This window comes from Hyperolius riggenbachi, chromosome 2, assembly GCF_040937935.1.
Source record: "Hyperolius riggenbachi isolate aHypRig1 chromosome 2, aHypRig1.pri, whole genome shotgun sequence".
NCBI lineage: Eukaryota > Metazoa > Chordata > Amphibia > Anura > Hyperoliidae > Hyperolius > Hyperolius riggenbachi.
The window spans coordinates 121841145-121854256 of record NC_090647.1 but is presented as its reverse complement, the minus strand read 5'-3'; the positions used below and the strand labels follow the sequence as shown (position 1 = coordinate 121854256).

At 43.1% G+C, this 13112-nt stretch overlaps 1 protein-coding gene and 1 long non-coding RNA gene across 4 annotated transcripts in view; one reads left to right on the top strand and one right to left on the bottom strand.

The window, feature by feature from the left end:
* HDAC7 (histone deacetylase 7) overlaps window positions 1–13112 on the top strand; it is a 462051-nt gene that overhangs the window by 201621 nt on the left and 247318 nt on the right. The window lies entirely within an intron of this gene.
* LOC137545744 (uncharacterized) overlaps window positions 1–13112 on the bottom strand; it is a 65670-nt gene that overhangs the window by 36614 nt on the left and 15944 nt on the right. For both annotated transcript variants that reach the window (XR_011026088.1, XR_011026087.1), the window contains exon 3: window positions 10129–10257. This is a non-coding gene — a long non-coding RNA (uncharacterized lncRNA). The remainder of the gene's footprint in view (window positions 1–10128; window positions 10258–13112) is intronic.

The window sequence follows — 13112 nt, the reverse complement described above, 5'->3', positions numbered from 1 at the left end:
CTGCACTTAAAGTGGATCCGAGATGAAAAACTAACTATAACAAGTAACTTGTCTATATATCTTATCTAAAGTTTAGATAGTTTACACAGCATTTATAGCTGCAAACAGCTTTAATAGAAAATTATTATTTCTTCCTGTGATACAATGGCAGCAGCCATGTTGTTTGTAAACATTACACAGAGGCAGGCTTATCTGTATCTTGATCACTAAGCCTGTGAAAAAAAATAATCCCCCCTCCTCCCTCCTCCCCTTTGCCTCTGAAATCAATGGCTAGTAACACCTCCTCATCCTCCTGCCCAGACTGAGCTCCCATGAGCCCTTGCTACTGCCAAGGCTCTCTGAAAACCTGTGGGCGTGGTTTATTTAGTTTATAGGGAATTAGAGTATTAAAACAAAAACAATAAAAGTATTTGGCTTGAGGAATGCCCTATAAACAATAGGAAAGGAACACAATTATGCAATGAGTAAAAGTTCACATCGGATCCACTTTAATGTAGTGTGTCGTGGTGTTGTGGGTCTCTACGGTAAAAAAAACTGCATGCAGTGCATTACCGGCCAAGTTCCATGTATATTCTGGATGTGAGGCATACTTTAAATCAAAAGTACCTCTCTTTGTTTTGTTATTTATTTATTTTTTTTGGGGGGGGGGGTTCATCCCACAGCAGCTGTAATGTGCGGTGCAACTTTTCAACTGATGTGTGATCATATCCCACCATACCAAGTGCAAAAAGTTTAGGGTTTTTTTTTTTTTACTTGATCACACTGAAGAATAAAGTGCCCCCACACCCCACTAAAAGTGCTAACCCCTACCTAATTGTGTCATCTATAATTGTGTAATGAGTAGCGGAGATGCCGCCACGCGGTCTGGCGGCGGGGCGGCTGTCTCCGCGTTCAGACCTGCGGTTTCCGCACAGCAGCATGTATCTGGTTTGCCTGGGCCTTCTAGTGCACACAGATGGAGAGCTACGCGCGCGCGCGCTAGAAGACAGGACCTTTATGCCAGCAGGAGAGGTATCAGCTGATCAGGAGGATCAGCTGATCCCAGCGGAACTCCTGATTGGCTGAGTGGCTGGGGGCGGCGCTGCGGAGCGCTGTAGTATATATAGATCTTGCTTGTCAGTTGCTGGTTGTCTGCCGTTTCGAATACTTACGTGTGAGCACTCAGACCTCAGTCAGATCCTACAGTGTGTTAGAACCAGGTGGACCTGGGAATTCACACTTAGCCAGATTCCGCTCTTGTTATTTACTCTGTTATACTTTAGACCAGTTCCAGGGTGTTGAGACCAAGGACTTCACACCCAAGCTTAGGATTACTGTGTCATTGCTGTGTTATCCTCTAGACTAGTTCCAGGGTGTTGAATCCAAGGACCTCACACCCAAGCTTAGGATTACTGTGTCATTGCTGTGTTATACTTTAGACCAGTTCCAGGGTGTTGAGACCAAGGACCTCACAACCAAGCTTAGGATTACTGTGTCATTGCTGTGTTATACTTTAGACCAGTTCCAGGGTGTTGAGACCAAGGACCTCACACCCAAGCATAGGATACAGTGTTATTCTTCCGACTAGTTCCCGGGTGTCAAGACCAAGGACCTCACACCTCAGACTAGGATTGTGCTTGATATCTGTTATGACCTTTTGCTCTGTCGACCTCTCTCTTACTTTCTGATTCGGTACCTCTGTGTGAGAATCCACTCAGCTGCCTGCGCAGGCAGGCAGCCTTTTGACCATTGTTTAGGTTTGCATGCTGCAGGACTCTGGAACAGAGACCAGTCTTTCCATTGCAAGTTCTGGTCTGTTTTCTTGCTGGGGAATTTGCATACATTCGTTATGCAAATCCCCTACCTGCCTTCTTTGATGACTGGCACTATAAGAGCTTTATGTTTCCCAGAAGGCTTTGCTGGTCATTTCCCTTTCATGGTCTGTTCCTGATGGACACTGCTGGAGTGTCAGCCATTGCTATCTAGTATAGTTAATTCCTGGGGGTTGCTTTAGGCTCCCCTTCTAGCCCAGTCAGGTTGTATTATCTGTATTGCCTGTTCTGTCTTGTCTTGCCTGTTGCCATTGTCCTGTCCCAAAGGTGGTCGACAGGAGATGGTTCTGATCTCTGTTCTTGGAGTATAGCTGGTGCAGCGGTTGCTACCAGCTATCTCTTCTGTTCTGTCTCCTGGGATCGCGCTAGCTACTTTTCGCTAGCGCTGGGGATCCTTCTGTTCTGTCTTCTGGGATCGCGCTAGCCACTTTTCGCTAGCGCTGGGGATCCTTCTGTTCTGTCTTCTGGGATCGCGCTAGCCACTTTTCGCTAGCGCTGGGGATCCTTCTGTTCTGCTACTCTGTACCTGGATCGCGCTAGCCACTTTTCGCTAGTGCTGTGGATCCTATCTCTCGCTTGTCCCTGTTTTCGTGTGTCTGTCTTGTCTGCTACGCTTGCTGGAGGCTCGGTGAGGTAACCGTTAAGCAAGCGCTTGCGTCCTCTGTTTCATGTTTGTCTGTTAATGGTTAGTTAGGCGTGCTTGTCTCTATTGTGCTTATCACGTGGAGACCACGCATACCCGCGTGCACTGTTGTGAATGAGTGCGGTGTTCGCGGTTAGCTAGCATTTGTTATTTTCCGTATCTCCTTATTGTATTATTTGCTGTGCCTTTGCTACCCTTGTGCTCTGTCCTGCTCAGTCTTGTGTCGCTATTGGCAATCGCCATTCTTGCGATTGCGTTTCCTACTTCGTTTCTGCCGTTGTGTGTTCGCCGTCGCTGGGTGGCGACTAATTGGTGGGCACACATTGGTTCTGTCCCTTTGCTCTGTTCCCTGTGGGCTATCCAGCCCTGCCTGATTGTACCTTGTCCCGGATCTGTACAATTCCCATTTGGCATCTGTGGCTGTGCAGAAGCTGTGTTCACCTGCACTCCACAGCGCCATCTGCCGGTGGGAATTGCCCTCTGCAGGTGCATAGCACCTAGCCTGGGTGTCCGCAATAATACGCTTGTGGAGGAAATCCTCTGCGTCAGCGCACGTCTGGTGCGCTGACCACGGAGACGATTCCACAATCGTTACACTCTGCCTATCTGTCTACCAGTTGCCAACCTTGCCTGTACCCGGTTACCGAATCAGCCTTCTGTCTTTGTACCTTATCTGCTCGTGTGTTGCCGACCTGTGCAGCCAGTGGCCTCTATCCATAGGAGTCCCCTGGCTGCAGTACAGTCTAATTCCCAGTTTACCAGGGAATCACTGGCTGCAAGATTATCTCTATCCCCTTCTCTTAAAGAGATAGTCCCTGCACAGCCGAGGGCCACCTGCTCCTCAGGTGGTCGCTGGCCGTAGTTATCTGTGTCTCCCGCCCCACGGGAGATAGCCTACAGTTGCACCAAACACTTACACTTTATTAGGTGTCCAGAGGTTAGTCATACTTGTATTATTGGTGATTCTGCAGATCATCCATAATCAGGTATACATCTGTATTGTTGATGATTCTGCAGATCATCAATAATCAGATTCTCTCTGTGTGCTGACACCAATCGTTACAAATTGGCCTTAAGATTCATGGGCACCTGTATTGGCTGTCACCTGTAGCGATTGGATGTGATCGCCATGGGGACAGTTCGGCCACCCAACACTATATACTTGCATTGCTGTGTTGTTGCCAAGCAGTATATCTTTCCAGCACTGGAGTCCCTAAACTGTGCATCCTAGCAATTGCATCCAACCGCTACATACGCACAGGCTTGCAATAATGCTACGTTACATACCCAACTAGTGATATAATATAGCATATGTGGTATTATTTTAACTGGGACGAGCTACATAACATATTTTGAAGTGTTTTATAAAGTTGGCATGTGTCAAGTGAAAATTAAGAAGGGTGAAAAATGAAAAAAATGTGTATTTTCTGCATTTACCCTATTTTCCCCCTATATAATGCCTATAAAATGTGGAGAAAAATATTACCCAAAGAAAGCCTAGATTGTCCCAAGAATAACATATATGTATCATTTTGATGGGATAAGAAGTAAAAAATGCATTGCTGCATCAATAGCAACAGAGCTGAAATGTCAAAATTGACAGCCATCTTAAAGGGAACCTTAACTGAGAGGCATATGCATATGGATGTTTCCTTTTAAACAATACCAGTTGCTTGTCAGTCCTGCCGATCTATTTGGCTGCAGTAGTGACAGAATCTCACACCTGAAATAAGCATGCAGCTAATCCAGTTTCACTTCAGTCAGAGCACCTGATCTGCATGCTTGTTGAGGGGCTGTGGCTAAAAGCATTAGAGACACAGGATCTGCAAGAGAGTCAGGCAACTGGTATTATTTTATAAGGAAAAATCCATATCCTTCTCAGTTTAGGTTCACTTTGGGTGCCCCCCCCCCCCAGTATAGGTATCCAGAGAGCCCCCCAAGTATAGTAGTGAAAGAGGGGCCCCCCAGTATTAAGTAGGTAGACAGTGAGGGTGGCCCCAGTATAGGTCATCAGAGAGCACTCCAGTATAGGTTGTCAAAGAGACTCCCTCTCCAGTATATGAGGCAAGAGAGAGGGGCCCCCTCAATGCAGAGTGCACAGTGGAGGGGGAACTCGCCTATCCGGGATACACAGCCAGGAAAGAATCATTGGCTGCACAAAGGCATATGTCTGGGGGGTGGAGCTTTATGGTGGTTGAAAGCTTCACTCCAGCTTGGTGCAGAGTGGTGGTTCCTGCTCCCCTTCTGAGAAGAATACTGTGTCCTTCAGAGCTTTCGTTCATATATGAATTATAATTTTTATCTCGCGTGCCGTATATTGTGATTGCAACAAAATGCTGACATAATTTGTGAGCAAAATATTGGACACATAACACGGTTTTATTTATTTTGTTGGGTAAGTTGCCTTTATATAGTAACATCCAAGCCCTCAGTTTTCTAATTTCACAGAGAATACATCATTGCGGCCCAGATATGTGCGTCGGTGCATCATAATGTAAACGTGGAAAGAAGCAACTAAAAATTCCATTACCATTGACTTCGATGTAATTCATCATTACCATTGACTTCTATGTTATCCGTCATTACCATTGACTTCTATGTTATCCGTCATTACCATTGACTTCTATGTTATCCATCTTTACCATTGACTTCTATGTAATACCTCATTACTATGTTATCCGTCATTACCATTGACTTCTATGTTATCCGTCATTACCATTGACTTCTATGTTATCCGTCATTACCATTGACTTCTATGTTATGAGCCATTACCACTGACTTCTATGTTATCCATTACTACCAATGACTTCTATGTTATGCGTCATTACCATTGACTTCTATGTTATGCGTCATTACCATTGACTTCTATGTTATCCATCATTACCATTGACTTCTATGTTATCTGTCATTACCACTGACTTCTATGTTATGCGTCATTACCATTGACTTCTATGATTTTGCGTCATTACCACTGACTTCTATGTTATGCGTCATTACCATTGACTTCTATGATTTTGCGTCATTACCACTGACTTCTATGTTATCCGTCATTACTATTGACTTCTATGTTATCCATCATTACCATTGACTTCTATGTTATCCATCATTACCATTGACTTCTATGTAATTCCTCATTATCATTGACTTTTATGTTATGCGCCATTACCACTGACTTCTATGTTATCCGTTACTACCACTGACTTCTATGTTATGCATCATTACCACTGACTTCTAGGTTATCCATCATTACCACTGAACTCTATGTTATGCGTCATTACCATTGACTTCTATGTTATGCGTCATTACCATTGACATCTATGTTATCCGTCATTACCACTGACTTCTGTGTTATGCGTCATTACCATTGACTTCAATGTTATGCGTCATTACCATTGACATCTATGTTATCCGTCATTACCACTGACTTCTGTGTTATGCGTCATTACCATTGACTTCTATGTTATGCGTCATTACCATTGACTTCTATGTTATCTGTCATTACCACTGACCACTATGTTATGTGTCATTACCACTGATTTCTTTGTTACCCGTCATTACCATTGACTTCTATGTTATCCGTCATTACCATTGACTTCTATGTTATCGGTCATTACCACATTGACTTCTATGATTTTGCGTCATTACCACTGACTTCTATGTTATCCGTCATTACCATTGACTTCTATATTATCCACCATTACCATTGACTTCTATGTTATTCCTCATTATCATTGACTTTTATGTTATGCGCCAGTACCACTGACTTCTATGTTATCCGTTACTACCACTGACTTCTATGTTATGCATCAATACCACTGACTTCTATGGTATCCATCATTACCACTGAATTCTATGTTATGCGTCATTACCATTGACTTCTATGTTATCCGTCATTACCACTGACTTCTATGTTATGCGTCATTACCATTGACTTCTATGTTATCTGTCATTACCACTGACCACTATGTTATGTGTCTATTACCACTGATTTCTTTGTTACCCGTCATTACCATTGACTTCTATGTTATCCGTCATTATCATTGACGTCTATGTTATCCGTTGTTACCACTGACTTCTATGTTATGCGTCATTACCATTGACTTCTATGTTATCTGTCATTACCATTAACTTTTATGTTTTCCGTCATTACCATTGACCTCTATGATATGTGTCAACATGTGCGCTTTTTGGCAACACACAACTTTATGCAGGGTTATTTTAACGGCCTCCAGCGCACCACACTGCTAACGTGCAGATGTGAACATTACTACTACAATATAATCATGCTTCTATGCAATAATATTGTCCATTGCACTGCACCACAGCCGATGCTGTGTCAAGGGACCTTTACCATAGTATTCAGGCTTAATTCACACTGGTTTTCTCCCAGCTGTAGAGCATGGAATGAAGTGAGCCCAGGACCGGGTTATTTGAAAGGCCACCAAGGCCAGGGCCTTGGGTGGCAGCTGGCCAATGGGCGGCTGGACATAGAAGAGGGATTGTTACATATGGTATAAGGGGCTGTAAATAGAATGCAGAGGTTCCAAATAAGGAGCAACACATGGAAATAAGGAGCTGCTACCCAAGGGACCTGTATAGGGAATAGGAGGGGTTGCTGTACATGGAAGAGAAACTGCAAGAAAATTGGCTTAGTGGGTGGAAAAAGTATAAATCCAACCTTGAGTGAGCTGAATGGTGAATGGTTGCATCCATCAGTATCAACAAAGCAAGGAGGCTTTTATTGACATTTTCCACATTTTTCACTTTCATGAAATGTTTTCCTTACCTCTGCAGTTTTGCTTTAATGTGCATGGTGTAGCCATCAGTAGCATAAAGTGATGGTTTACTTCCTTGTAGCAATAATTCACTGCTGTGGCTTTACATTACTTTTATCAAAGGCTTTATTTACTGGCACTACAGGTTTTCCAACTTCATTCTTAACTTCAGTGTGTTGTAACCTGACACACTGCATTGAGCCTGCACATGCAATCCATGGCTGCTTAGCATACTGGCTCTGCTGGCAATAGCAATATCATTATTATTGCAAATGTGTGTGTTTTTAACTGGCTGGAGCTTGCCAATCAGATAGGGTGTCTATTTACGGAAGTCAGCAAAAGGCTGCAAGTAAAGTCATGATAAGCAGTGTTTTGCTGGTGTACATTTTAATAAGGGTTACTCAATAACAGCAGGCAGGAAACAGGCCTGAGAGAGTGTTTGGGTTAATGGGTGGAGGAAATGCCAGGCTGGAACTGGCATAGGTTGGAATCATTTAAGCAACAATTGACTTAAAGGGGAACTGAAGAGAGAGGTATATAGAGGCTGTCATGTTTATTTCCTTTTAGACAATACCAGTTGCCTGGCAGCCCTGCTGATCCTCTGCCTCTAATACTATTAGCCATAGCCCCTGAACAAGCATGCAGCAGATCAGGTGTTTCAGTGGTTCAGACTTATAAGTCTGATCTGACAAGACTAGCTGCATGCTTGTTTCTGGTTTTAATCAGATACTACTGCAGAGAAATAGACCAGCAGGGCTGCCAGGCAACTGGTATTGATTAAAAGGAAATAAACATGACAGCCTCCATATACCTCTCTCTTCAGTTCCCCTTTAAACACTTCACGGGAATAGAGTGCTTGCTGAGCATAGTGGGATCATTGCAGGTTGGCAGTGACAAAGGGGGAACTGTATTGTTTAATGGATTTTGCTATTTAGACCTTATCCAATCTTCTTTACAATATAATGTATGTATTATTCTCAACATAGCTAAGCTGCTTTCCCAAAGAATTTCAGAGACTAGCATAGACATAGGGCCTAAAGAAGAACTGTAACCAAGGATTAAACTTCATCCCAATCAGTAGCAAATACTGTATCCCTTTTCCCGTGAGAAATCTTCACCTTTTCTCAAATAGAGCATTTGTGGCTGATATTGTGGTGTAACTCCTCCCACAGAGCGATGTCATGACCAAGGTCCTGACAGTTTGCTGTCTGTGAACCTCATTGCATTATGGGAAATAACAGGTTTTTCTCCTCCCCCTGTGCATAGAACTTTCAGTAAACCAATATTCCGCAGACATCACCTGCCAGTACTAAAGATGTCGCCATCTGTTATAAATTTCAGTATGTAAAACAGGGAGAGGAAAGTTTTTACAACACTGACTAAATAATTTATAAATTAATATGGTAAAACAAAACTAAGCTATTTTATTCATTATGTTATTTTCACTACAGTTCCTCTTTAATTTACTAAGGCTCTCCAGGTGCTGGAGACCAATGGAACACAGCCAAAACATCAAAACTACCAGCCTAATATTGCACAGGGCCCACCTGTGCTGCCAGACAGCTCTGACCTGTCAAGCCATGGATTCTGCACTTGGAAGGTGTCCTGGCACCAAGGCGTTAGCAGCAGATCCTTTAAGTCCTTTAAGTTGCGAAGTGGGGCATCTGTGGAACAGACCTGCCTCTACAGCACATCCCACAGATGAGATAAACGACGACACTCTAAAAGATAACTTTATTAATCAGACCAGGCTGCTTTTTCTCAATGTTTCATGATCTGCAGTGGCTGGATGGTGTAATGGTTACGGGCTCTGCCTCTGACGCAGGAGACCAGGGTTTCGAATCTCGGCTCTGCCTGTTCAGTAAGCCAGCACCTATTCAATAGGAGACCTTAGGCAAGTCTCCCTAACACTGCTACTGCCTATAGAGCATGACCTAGTGGCTGCAGCTCTGGTGCTTTGAGTCCGCCAGGAGAAAAGCACGATATAAATGTTATTTGTCTTGTCCTGTCTACTTCTGATACTCACATGCCTATGATAGGCAATTTTGGTGATGGCACCCTGACTGGTTTGCTAATATACTGTCTAGTAAAACGCAAGCTGTGGTGCACTGTGATTTCTGACACCCTTCTCTAATTATATCTTTAAGTTTTTCTGTGATTTTTGCTACAATAGCTCTTCTGTGGGATCAGACCAGGCGGGATAGTTTTCACTCACCATTTGCATCACTAAGATTTAATGTAGAATGTCCAAGTTAACTAATGTCCAGAGAGTCAAAAAAGTATGGTCCAGATTCATGTTGGACCCAATGTGAACCATGATCAAAGAAAGGAAACATTTCAGTCATCCAGACCTTCATCAAGCACTTGATTAAGGTCTGGAAGACCGAACAATTGAAAGAGGGGTCCGCACACAATCATATTGAGGAACGATATATCTCCTTTATTGTTCCAGCGCACACATGTCACAACATCTGACTATCACAGCTGACGTTCGTTTCGGGGCCACAAAGGTCCCCTTCGTCAAGGCATAGGTAGAAAAACGTTGTACACTGATACAATTAAAAACTCCCAAAAAGTTTAGACCTTTTTGCACACTAAAATAAATATTTTGTCTGGAGTTTGACCAATCTTTATGGAAGAACTTTGCTCAAAAATAGAAATGTAACCCTTCAGGTTACTTTCCTTTTACAAGCGATTGTCCTACTGCCCTTTGAAGTCCTACTCCAGGAGTGTCCATATAACTTTAAAGATGTATTATCAGTTTGTAAACCAATACAGGGCTGTTAGAAGTTTGCTTTTTGACAGCTTTGAGAACCGTTTGCATATATGGACACTTTACAACAAGCAAATACGTGTTAAGCAAATACCGCATGCAAAAGATCTGTGCCCCAGCACTTACTGCTTGGGTTTTCTGCTTCAGAAAGCTTATTATTCTCTCTCCGCACCAACAGAAGACCTCGTATTCTCTGTTGCTTAGGCTGGAGCTGTGGGTCTTCTGCACAATGATTATTTTTCTTCATGAAGCAATCTGGGGGCAATAAACAAGGGCTGAAATTCCTTCATCTTTTGCTGCAAGGCACTTTTCAGTTTTCACAGGTATTTGTTAAAGGAGCAGTGTGATATAACCACTTATAATCATAAGTAAATATTTTCTCTCCTTCCCCGGCTCAATCTAGACCAAACAGACCTGAGAATATAGCCAGCCGCCATTTGCTGTGTCTGAGGTGTGCAGATGTGTAGGATTTTCTGGATTCATGATTGCTGATTTGTCACTCTTGCTGCTTTCTTGTCTCCTAGCATGTGAGCCCGAGATACACACAGCATGGTGAATATTTTACAAACAGTGCAGTTGGTTTAGGAAGGCCAGACCTACTGTAAATCCACTGAGCCCTTTTATTGTACAAGGAAATCAAATGCAAATCACAATCATCTTTATACGACAAGCGCAACTGTGGTTTGGCACATACAAGGAACATACAGATTACAGGTAGGAGGTGCAACAGTGCACAGTAAACAGCAAAAGTGGCGGTTTAGGCAGGAGGAAATATATCACTAACCATTATTATCAATAAACAGCGACCATGGATGCAACTGCAACAGCAGCAGCTGCAGCCTAGGGGGTAAGGGGGGCACGTGCCTTCAGTGCCTTATGGTAAATCTGGCCCTGACTTAAGTGGTTAAGCACGTAAAGTAAGAAACTGGCATGTTTATTCAATGTCGGATTTATACATTTTATGCCCCTAGGCCAAGTATATTGTGGCTCCACTTCCATGTGCAGCAGCACCCCTCCCATTCCACGTGCAGCCCCCTCTACCAAGTGGGTCATCCATGTACAGCAGCCCCTCTCTTTCATAAAAAGCTCCCTTGAGCATCAGTTTCCTTTTCCATGTGTTGCTCCCCATTTTCACCCTCCTCTTTCATATGTAGTAACCTCTCCTTAACGACCAGACGCCCCTTGGCCTGCAGCCGCCCAAGGCCCGAGCCTCTGGAGCCTTTTTTAGAAATCTGGCCCTGACTTTTAATGCTGAAGAGAACAAAAGCCACCGTGTGTTCTTTTAATTCCTTTTTTCCCCGTACAGAAGATACATTTTTGCAGGCAGAATCACATGTCATCATGTCATTGTGTAGCTCAGACATGATTAAGATGAGCCGAAACTGTAATCAGCATTGTTCTAGATCAAATGGTCGCCTGATTGTGCTTCATTCATTAGTCAAAGACTGTCTGAGCAAAAGGTTATGATAGAAATAAACCACAACGTGATTCCTTTGAGAATTCATTTCCTTTCTCCCGGCCCAATGCATTGTTTAAATGGATATATTATATACAGAGACTGGAGCAGGAGTCACACAAGCAGGAAGCGAAATGTTTACAAGGCGCTCTAAAAATAAATACGCAGGGAATGCTTACAGGATGATGTACCAAGCAAACTCTTCTAATCAGCGTCTAAGTGAATAGTTATATTATTCTTTTACATCCAGTCAGTTGTAACAAATAAACAGAACCATACAGCTTGTTTTCAAAAAAAGACTGTAAGGAATGCAAACACTTTGAAGGAAGAGTAACAGAGTCCTATTAGCTTTTGATTAATGAGATTTTTTTTTCCTTGTGAAAAAACGTTGGTACGGTTCCTATACTGGAGGGAGGTTTTTCTAAATAACATACAGGGAAGCTGTACAAATAGAATGAACTGAGGAATGAAAATTAGGGTATACAGACACTGCTGTGACAATGGGCCTTATTTACTGATATCAATCCATGCCATGCACTGATGAAGACCACAAAGTACAAAACAGGCTGTATTCTTGTTATTATATAGTATTTATATAGCTCCAACATTTTCCGCAGTGCTGTACAGAGTATATTGTCCTGTCACTAACTGTCCCTCAGATGGGCTCGCAATCGAATCCCTATCATAGTCATATGTCTATGTATGTATCGTAGTCTAAGGCAGAGCCGGATTTACCATAAGGCAATGTAGGCACATGCCTACAGGCACCTGATGATGAAAAGGTGGCCCACTCCCCTCCCCGAGTGTCTCCTTCCCTCCCTACGCAGAGTGCTAATGAGATAGTAAATAAGAGATTGCTCATCCTGCTCTCGGCATTCCACTGACCAGATCTCCCTTCAGTCAGGGGCACCTCTAGCTACTTCATATTGAGATTCCTTTAGCTACTTAATACTTGGGGCAACTCTAGCTCCTTAACGTTGAGGGTACATCTGGCTACCTAATACTAAGGGGCACCTGTAGCTACCTATGATGGGCAAGGGAAGTAAGGGAGAAGTGGTGTGGTGTGGTTCAGTGGCTGTTTGTAGATTCCTAGGGGGCAAAATCTAAGGTGCCAGGACATTTGTGCCTATAGGCTTCTTTGAGGTAAATCTGGGCCTGGTCTAAGGCCAGTGTTATGTATCGTGTAGTCTATGTATAGTAGTCTAGGGCCAATTATTAGAGGGAAACCAATTAACTTATCTGTATGTTTTTGGGATGTGGGAGGAAAACGCAGTGCCCAGAGGAAACATACGCAGACACAGGGAGAACATACAAACTCCATGCAGATGATGCAAGACAAGAGTGCTAACCTCTATGCCACCATGCTGCCATGCATGTTGGTTTGGTTCTGTAAAATGTATAAGCTACAGGCTGTGCCTGGCTCTCAGGGGCAGAAAGAGATTATTTGCATATTTGGGAGTGATGCATCATGGGAAAATATACTTGATCACATAAAGGTGAATTATTGAAAATACCTTCTGTTTTAGAAAGGCAATAGTATATTTATCCTCATTGACTAAGATACTCCTGAAACTGGTCTGTTTACGCAGGAGAGAGGGCTGCTGAAATAATCATGTGAGCTACGGCAGTCACTTGCATGCATTAGCAGTGAGAC